General features: G+C 43.1%; 1 protein-coding gene across 3 annotated transcripts in view; it reads left to right on the top strand.

Annotated features, from left to right (window-relative positions):
- rerea (arginine-glutamic acid dipeptide (RE) repeats a) overlaps positions 1-8,777 on the top strand; it is a 115,650-nt gene that overhangs the window by 21,170 nt on the left and 85,703 nt on the right. For 2 of the 3 annotated variants that reach the window (XM_035656025.1, XM_035656027.1), the window contains exon 2: positions 5,488-5,568. The exons of the other annotated variant lie outside the window; for it this stretch is intronic. The gene's annotated coding sequence lies outside the window, so the exon portion shown is untranslated. The remainder of the gene's footprint in view (positions 1-5,487; positions 5,569-8,777) is intronic. 3 annotated transcript variants of the gene reach the window in all.

Here is an 8,777-nt window from a genome sequence, read left to right as displayed (position 1 = left end):
CAAGCTTTCTGGCTCTGTTGTACCTGAATGTTAAAGTATGTGATCTGCACGAACACAAATACTTGACAAGATGGCCGCCGGTGATGACGTTAGCGACTCCGCCGTAAGACATCTAGCCTTTGTTCTGTATATCTGTGGGTGCAGCTGCATTGCAAAAGCGTTACTGTTGCCAAGAGCCTTTTTTCAAGGTGGGACTAGAGATGAATTCGTGCAGGATTGTTTCTGTCCAGTTTGCATTTCATGGAGCGGTTGACACTGCGGCCTTTTAAAAACGATGCAGTCACTTTGACAAACTCGTATCACCCCGACTGTCATTGATGTCATTATTTGTTCAGCGTAGATGGCCCACTTTCTTCTCTTCAGCAGCTCTCTACTCATCAGCGCAATCAGCTACCTCCTAACACAATCAGGCTGCTCTCAAATTACCGTCATGATTGAGACCAAGTCGGTGGCAGGAAAAGACAAGAGCGCTTATGATTCGAGCGTTTCAGCGTGGTTCAGGAGGTGGACACGATAAATGAATATCTGTAAAATATAATGCAATCCAATGCGATAGCCCTTTAATAAATGGCACCTTTGTGATGCTTTTTTTTATACGAGAGGTATTGATTCAACTTTGAGGCTGTGTTTTCTTGTTTTATGTGTTATATATGGTCAACTGTTTTTCTTACTTTGTCCACACACAAACAACAAGGGAATTTAATATCGGTACCACAGCAAATATTAAACTGGAGCTGCAACTGCACATTACTTTCCTTATTGATTAATCTGCCGACTATTTTCTTCCGGCCCAGTGTGTTAACATTTAGGAGACTCTGTTGGCATGTTTTTATTCGTGTACAGTTAGAATTATTGTGTTTTTGTTGCCCTTTAGAACGAGATGTTTTTATCAGGTGGGGATCCTCTTCTACAGTGTCCAGCTCATTAAACCGATTGTTTCTACAGTAGCCCAGAAGGGACAAACCAAACACTGGTTCTAGGTAGGGCTGTATGGGTTTGTCGCGTTTCGTGGCCACTGTAGTTTCTCCTTTGGGCTTGGAAGGGGGAGGGTGAAGCGAGGAAGCTGCAGCCTTCAACTACACTGGTCCATAGTCATTGTGAAAATGACCATCAATAAGTTCTCAGAGCCCCATGGGGACTTTTACAAATGTCTTGTTTTGTCCGACCAGCAGTCCAAAACCTAAAGATATCTGCTTTGCTCTCATAGCACAGTAAAAAAAAGCAGAAAATCTAAAAAGAAGCTAACCAGTGATTTTTTTAATCTAGTGTTTTCCAATGTTTAAACCAAAAAATTATCATAAAATTAATTAGTTTTCTGTCAATCAACTACCGGTAACTGTTTGATCAAGTAACTGTTGCAGGTATACAGCTATAAATTAAATATAAGCTTCACAAAGTCGTTTGCATGGATTATTTTTGGATTGCAGTTGATGTTCACAATATTGTGTCTACATTTGATTTTATCCAGTTAATTTAACAATACTGGTCAAGCCCACTCTTTTGAGTAATGTAAAAATGTCACCTTTTTAATTTTCACTTATTGCATAATTCAAAGCTATTATTCAAAATGAAATCTCACTTTGTGCTGCTGAAGAAAGAAGCAAATGTTTCATAATGTTACGTGTTTTTAAGTGTCCCTGTGGATCCAAACTCATTCACTCTGGCCTGTATGGGCTTCAGATGTCACTGTAGTTGTGTTGCAGTTCTCAAGTCCAAATGTCATAGTGTAAAAAAGCACTACTCTAAATTTAGATCCCACTATGTTCCACAATCCTGATGCAATGCTACTGGAAGAGTCTAATTTTACTAGGATGAGTCCACATTAGGATCTGTTGCCTTCACGTGCTTAACCATGCATAAAGAACAAAACCATCTGCCTTTGCACACTAACTTAGAACACATTTTCTCTACTTGCAGGCTGGTTGCTGGTTGCTTGCTTTTCAAAATAAAACCCCTTTGACATTGTGGTGGCGTGACTGTTCACAATGACGAGACAAGAGACAATAGAAATAATATCCAAGTATTCATTTGTTTTGACTTTGTCGGGAATGTTAAATAGTCATTTTAGCCCTAATTTGCAGCTTTTGTGTGGAATGGTACTGGCTTTGGTTGACATTAAGATGAGTGGAGGAAGCTGATTAGCCCTGCCAATTCGGCTCACTTCTCATATGGCACGGATCCACTTGCCTAACCCCATGTCTGGATGCTGCACTCTGAAAACAGGCAGGAACCCAATTCATTCACCGCCCATCCAACAACACATTGACTGCGCACAAAATATGTTGTAGCAGCTTAACAGCGGCAGACTAATCAATTGATCCAGATTTTGCCGTCCATTGATCTTGGCACACCCTGGGTCCAGACAATTACAGTGCATGTATGATAATGATATCATTAGCAGCCCATGGCCGATCTATTAGGGCAGGGGAAATGCTAGTAAAAACCACCCGCACCATGCATGAAAACATTTGCACTGCCAAATGCTGGGAAGAACGGTCCAAATCTGCTTCGCAAATGCCTCCCTGTCACTGTCCCCTCCCCACCTCACCACAGTAACAGTAGAGTGGTAGAGAGGCGGACGAGCCTGCTGCTGCTGCTGACTGGCATTCTGTGTGTTGATGAATGTGCCGGCCTGACGGCTCAATGTGCTTACCTAATAGGAGCTGCTCTACTGTCACACTGAGTTTCTCCGTCTCTCTCTCACTCACCTCTCTTTATTTGTTTTTATTTTTGGAGGTAGTAAGGAGAGCGTTCCACTTGGCTCGACGCTGCAGCCTCCGCACTCTGTTTCTCAAAGGTTAATGGAGCTGCCTCACAGCGCACGTTAATCACCAGGTAATTGCTTTCGTTTGGCTCGATAGGTGGCTAAGGTCGGCCATGATGACCAGTGCGGCCATTTTGGATGAGGGAATCAGGTTGCTGCGATTTGCCAAATGTGGTTGCCAAGCTGAATTTCTTGTAGCAGTGTGTTGTCTCCTATTTAGAAGCCCCTCATATCCTTGACACCCACCTCTTAAGAGTTGGGATATAGTGAAGACGCAGCACAGGCTATCTTTGGTTTCTTCGTGTTGTGTTGTGGAGGTGTTTGAAGTGGTTAAGCACGAGCCTGGTGATAAAATAGTGTCTCTTCTGACAACCATGTGGTGGACAGCCAGAGACACTGACAGACTGAGAGGCGGACTAAAGTCATGAAAGCGAAGCGCTTGTCTTTGATGTCAGCCAGCTTCCAAAGGGGCCGTGGTGGTCCGAGGGGATTGGGGTTTCAGCGCGGGATTTTGGGATTGTCGTGTCAAAAAGGGTCTCACTGGGGCTGAGTGAATTTAAGCGTGTGTGAGTGCATGCATTTCACATACGAACACTTACAGCAGGCAGCTGAAGAAGGAAAGGCCGGTTTGTCTTTGTCATCAGCCCATGGCGCTCACATGTAATAACCCTCAACTCGCAGAGCATGGAAGTGATCTTTCACATGAGCACACCAGCATACGGGAATATAGGAATGGACATTTCTAGGCCTGTTGAGCTTGTTTTGGTTGCCCTGTTGTGGCTAGTGGGAAAGACTGGATGGAGGGATTGTCAAAGGAATGATGTTGAATGCCCTGTGCTATTTGGATACAGCCTCTAGGCCGAGATAGGAGAAGATTAAAAGAGAGATATGTTAGTCACAGGCTGATTTTTAGAGGGTTTAAAAAAAACGAGAGACAGATGAGTCCCTGTGTGTGTGTGTGTGCTTGATGGCCACATTGTCTGTCACCGTGGAAATCCCAGAGCTACTGAAGGGATTGCAAAATCAATGTGAGCTATTCATACACGGATCTAATCCTCAGATTTACTGCCATTTAATCTGTGGTTATGGCACGGCTCTGATGGCTCTAATGCCGTCAAACAGATGTCCCTGCTCAGCCACCCAGGTTAGGCTGCACCTGGTGACACCATTGAGCCCTGGCACTAGGTGGCCCACTGCACATTTCATCTTCTCCTCAGGTGGCAACTATTGTATGAAAACAAGCATTATAGTGTCATGGTGCATCTGAAAGAAAAGCAAGCCAAATGTTTACATCGAACACCTGTGACCCCAAGAATCTCTGTTCGTGACGTGAATATAAATATGATCTGCTTATCTGGATGATTGATTGAGTATTTGTGCTTTTTTGCACAGTATACGGGGCTTGCTGTGCTGTTGAACGGTGCCGAGACGGCATGGGTAGAAATACTTTGATTTTATTCACTGCACACCTGGTGTTATTTTCAAATTCAAAATGGAACAGACCATTTCACTTCAAAAAGCAGGCTGAATTCAGGAGGCGGATTGCGTCAGAAGCGGGGAATGAATGATAACAAACGGTATCATTTTGTACATCTGGTAAATACAGTATGTTTCCTTGTTTTGTACCAGCTTTGTAATCACTAAATAATTGGTTAAGAAACGAGCCACGCCCTCCTTTTTTAAAGAAAAAACAGCTCAGAATAAATCCTAAATGTCCTGCATATTCAGTACTCGCTCGTCGTTTTATCTCGTCTGTAAGGTGTCCTGCATTTTCCGATCTTTTACAAACACCTCATGTATCGTGTATTATGCTGACAGATTTCCCTAAATTATCCTCACTATTCATTTGGTTTTGCAACAGTTTTAGTCACCAAGAAGTGTCTTTGAGTTACACGAATAGAGTATGAAATAATTGATGGATGATAATTGACAACAATTTTAATGAAAATAATTAAAAGAATCGTGCCACGAGTTATTATAAAAAATTATTTGTTTAGATCAAGATGTATCCAGCCATTCATTTGGATTCTTACACACTGTGTGTGACAGAATAGACAGAAATACACACATATGCATAAACCCATCCCCAATCTGTGCAGTGTTAAAAATGCTTACATTGAAACGTAGCAGATTGATGTAGCAGTGTGTGTGTGTGTATGTTTCTAGGTGTTAAAGAGAGTAAATGCAGGGAATCTCTGTGTGCGAATGCTGAATGTGAAATGTCAATGTTATTGAACAGGTGCTGCGAGGCAGAGCTGTGATGTTTTTATTTCCAAGCTCTTGTCAAGCAAGGCAGAGAAGAGAGGGCTCATGGGATAATGGGGGAGGTTCAGGGGTGGGGGACTGTGTGTGTGTGTGTGTGTGCGTGCTTTACAGTGTGTGTAGCAGGTATGAGTGCCTAGATCTGTGTGTATCCAGAGAGGCTTATTGAGAAGAGGGAAATGAACACTGGTTTAGAATAAATGCTCACAATCTGCTCATAGAAAATGTTAACTGCACTGTGAATGGTATTATTATTTTTCATTGTGTACCTTCATGTTTCTCAGTGCCTATATTCACCATGTGTTAAACATGATGCCAAATATGGCAGCCGTCTTCACCCATGCATACACCTCTACTGTCGAGCTGTTATCACCTCATTTGTTCCATTTACACATCATTCATGTTTTCTCCCCTGTCCTCTGTGTGTGTGTGTGTGTGTCTGTTTTTTTTTTTTCCTTTAGTTTTTCTCTTGCAGACTGTCGTTGTGTCAATACTTGTTGAGAGGCAATGTGGCAGTGAGCTAGGAGGTGAATGCAGTCAAGGTTAGTCAACAATGCTTTGTGACACTGGGGCGCTGACTAACACAGCGTTGTTGTTGTTTCCCTCTCCTCTAACCCCCCCCCCAAAAAAAATAAATGTAAAACAAATAAATAAATCTTTCTATTCCTTCCCCACCCAGTGGACTTTGATCATGTTCTCTACCTGCTCTTGGTGTTCTCAGCCTTATTCCTCGCCATCATCATCCTCACCCCCTCGTTTGTGCTTTGCCTCCCCCGCTGTCCTCCTCCTCCCCCTCGAAGCCATCTTTCTTGCTACTTCCTGTGCTAGTGGCGAGAGCAGCTCAAGCCTGTCAGCCCTCATTCATCCCTCAACTGCTAACTCACTCAACACCCTACTGTGTTTCTTTCTAGATGCATATTTTGCTATTTTTTTCCCACTACCCCACACCTTTCTACTTCCCTTCCCAGCCAGTGCAATGCTGTCTTTGGCACCGTCAAACGCCGTTAAGCCCCCAATCTACCAATCTTTGTCATTGCGCCTTTACTTGTGATTCTGCGTTGCACTTTTAATTCCAATGAACGCATGTGAAAATGTGATTACCGTGTTGCCATTTCCTCTCCCAGCAATTTATAAAAAAATAAAAAATAAAAAAAAAAGGTGTGAGAGAATAGCGGGTAGATATCAGTTCACGGGAATATTTAGGAGGAGGGGTGGGGGCTGCAGTTCGCCGCGTTCTCCCCCCCCCTGTTCAAAGCCTCGACTAGGCCAGTTATCATATAAATGGTTTAAGGGTAATTTGGCCTTGGCTCGCGGCCTCCGCCGCATCCCGCTGCCTCAATACTGGCTGATGCTGATGTGTGCAGGAAAACAAGAGAGAGCCTCCAAATCTTTCTCCTTCCCCTCAAACCCCTCGACCATCCATCTTCCCCTCCCTGAGCTCTGCTAAAAGCATACCAAAACAATTCCTCATTACACGAGGTGTGTGTTTGGCTTCGTCTTACCCATCGAAAGTCATGGCCACGGAATTGTGTAGGGAGACCTGTGACTAGTAATTGCCTGGCCACAACTAGTGCCCCAACTTTCACGTGAGATTTTCTAGGTATCCCTCTGCTCCCCCTAGATTCACTGGCCCGTGTTTCCCATTTAGAGCTTGAAAGGTTTCGCGAGTAAATTCCAATATGTATAAGGTATCATGAGCCGGAGTTAGGCTCCATGACAGGGTGCCCTGCTCTTTACCAAACTTGTCTAAAGGTTTTTCCCAAAATCCTCTTGTTCTTACCCACATCCTTCCATTTTCTCCATCCCAAAAGCAAAAAATAAATACATATCTCTAACGTTTTTCCAACCCAAAACTGAATGTATCAAAAAACATATGGATAGGTCGAATAAACTCTTATTTCCTGGACTTCCTCAGTAAGTCCGTCCGTCGCGCACTATCCCAATTTAGCCGGAGGAGTTCTTCGCGCAGTAAACATTGAAGATATGTGTGTGTGTGCGTGCGCTCCTCCTTCCTGTCCCCATAAATCATGGTCCCAACTATGCGTGTCCCCGGGCCATCCGTCCTATCTGGGCTACCCAGTTGGGTCCTCCAGCCATATGCTTGCTCTCCGACATCGAGAAGCTCAGAAAGGCACCCCTATCTTGTGGATCTTGTGCGTGATTCCCGGTAGACAGGACACGTGGTGCGAATGGAACTGACCACGTCAAACACAGTGATACGAGACAAGCACCCCTTGGATCTGATTACTCGTCTACACCAAGCTATACTCCCAATAACAACAATTTACTGACAACTATCTACACGACCCGCAACCTGCACTGAAGAGCTTCATTTAGCTTCTGCATTAATTTGATACGGTAACGTAACCACAGACAAACGCTACAGGCATCTTATTACCCCTCGCCCCCTCGACACATACACAACTGTGCTCATCCTTCCAGGCTTTCTACTTTCTCCTCACCTCACATCCCATTTGTCTTCTGCCTCATGCCTACCTTTTTCTCCCGTTAGTTTTCACATCATTTGGATTGATTTCCTCTTAATCATACCTTGGCCATTAAATTGAGGGAGACAGGAAAATACCTGATAGTGTTAGATGCTCCAGAATATGTCATATTTTATCAATGCCAGGAATAGCTTTATTCATCAGATTTATTTATTAGGAAATTCACAATGTGGAATAGTTAACCACAGGTTTTAATGCTAAAGAGCAAGTAATTTTGTGAAGGAATTTGCCAGTTCCAAAGGATCGTTCTTTTGTGTGAACAGTTTGCAAGCAAGGAAAATACCGCCTTTTTCCAAGGTACGTATTTTCTTCAAAATAAAGAGAGCTATCCGGATTCCTGTGGTTAGGTTTGTTTGACAGGTCCTGGGTTTAACCAGACTTCATGCATGTTTCAATTTTAAATGGGACTGTACAGTTAAAAATATTGCATATTGATGATGGGCAAATATGCCCACATTACTCTCCTCCGAACACGATATTCATATGCTAGTTATATGTCTAATGGGATACTTCATCAAAATCTTGCTTCCAGTCGCATCTAACCTAGAACTTTACTCGAGTATATAGTGCTTATCAGTTTGAGGAGCCTATATGACTGTAAGGGTAGGAGGTCAGTTTTTGGCCCCACATTAAGTAGAAGATAACCCGCTCAGCCTTAGGATCGGCTCATTCCCATATCAAGTTTAAGATGTAGCAGGGCACATTCCCCGACCACAGCACTAATGGTTTTATGCTAATCCACAAGTCGAAAAGCCAATTTTGGTCTACTTCCTCCAGATTTCCAAGCCGCCGGCCCATTATATCTCCCTAAGCGGAGTAAAACTAAAAAAGAGCCAGCTATATCCTTAACCTGTATGACTTCATTCGGCTCATACCACGATTTGTTTATGTCTATTTCACTTTGTTATCACTCTCGGTCAGCGGTGGAGGTTATATAAGATAGTGTTTCGATAGGAGCGTCGTAAAAAAAAAAAAATCCCTGCCAAATTTCAAATAAAGTTATCTCCTCCGTCTGGCTTTCAGGGTTTTATAAAGGAGTCTCCCCTATCTGCTCAGCTGTGAGTTGAACCGTTAAAACAAAATGAATAGACGTGGTTAAAATCAATTCCATTATGATATAAAAGACCGTGCGTAAAAGCTGATTTGGCCTTTTTGGAGGGCTTTATTGTCGCATTTCTTCATGCTTTGGAGTTGTTGCTGGCTGGCGTTGTTGATGAAACAATGAATGTAAAAAATTTAATAAC

Source organism: Morone saxatilis, unplaced genomic scaffold, assembly GCF_004916995.1.
Source record: "Morone saxatilis isolate NCDOM2014 unplaced genomic scaffold, NCSU_SB_2.0 Contig15, whole genome shotgun sequence".
Lineage (NCBI taxonomy): Eukaryota > Metazoa > Chordata > Actinopteri > Moronidae > Morone > Morone saxatilis.
The sequence above is the reverse complement of the archived record's forward strand: the minus strand, read 5'-3'. Positions and strand labels throughout refer to the sequence as shown.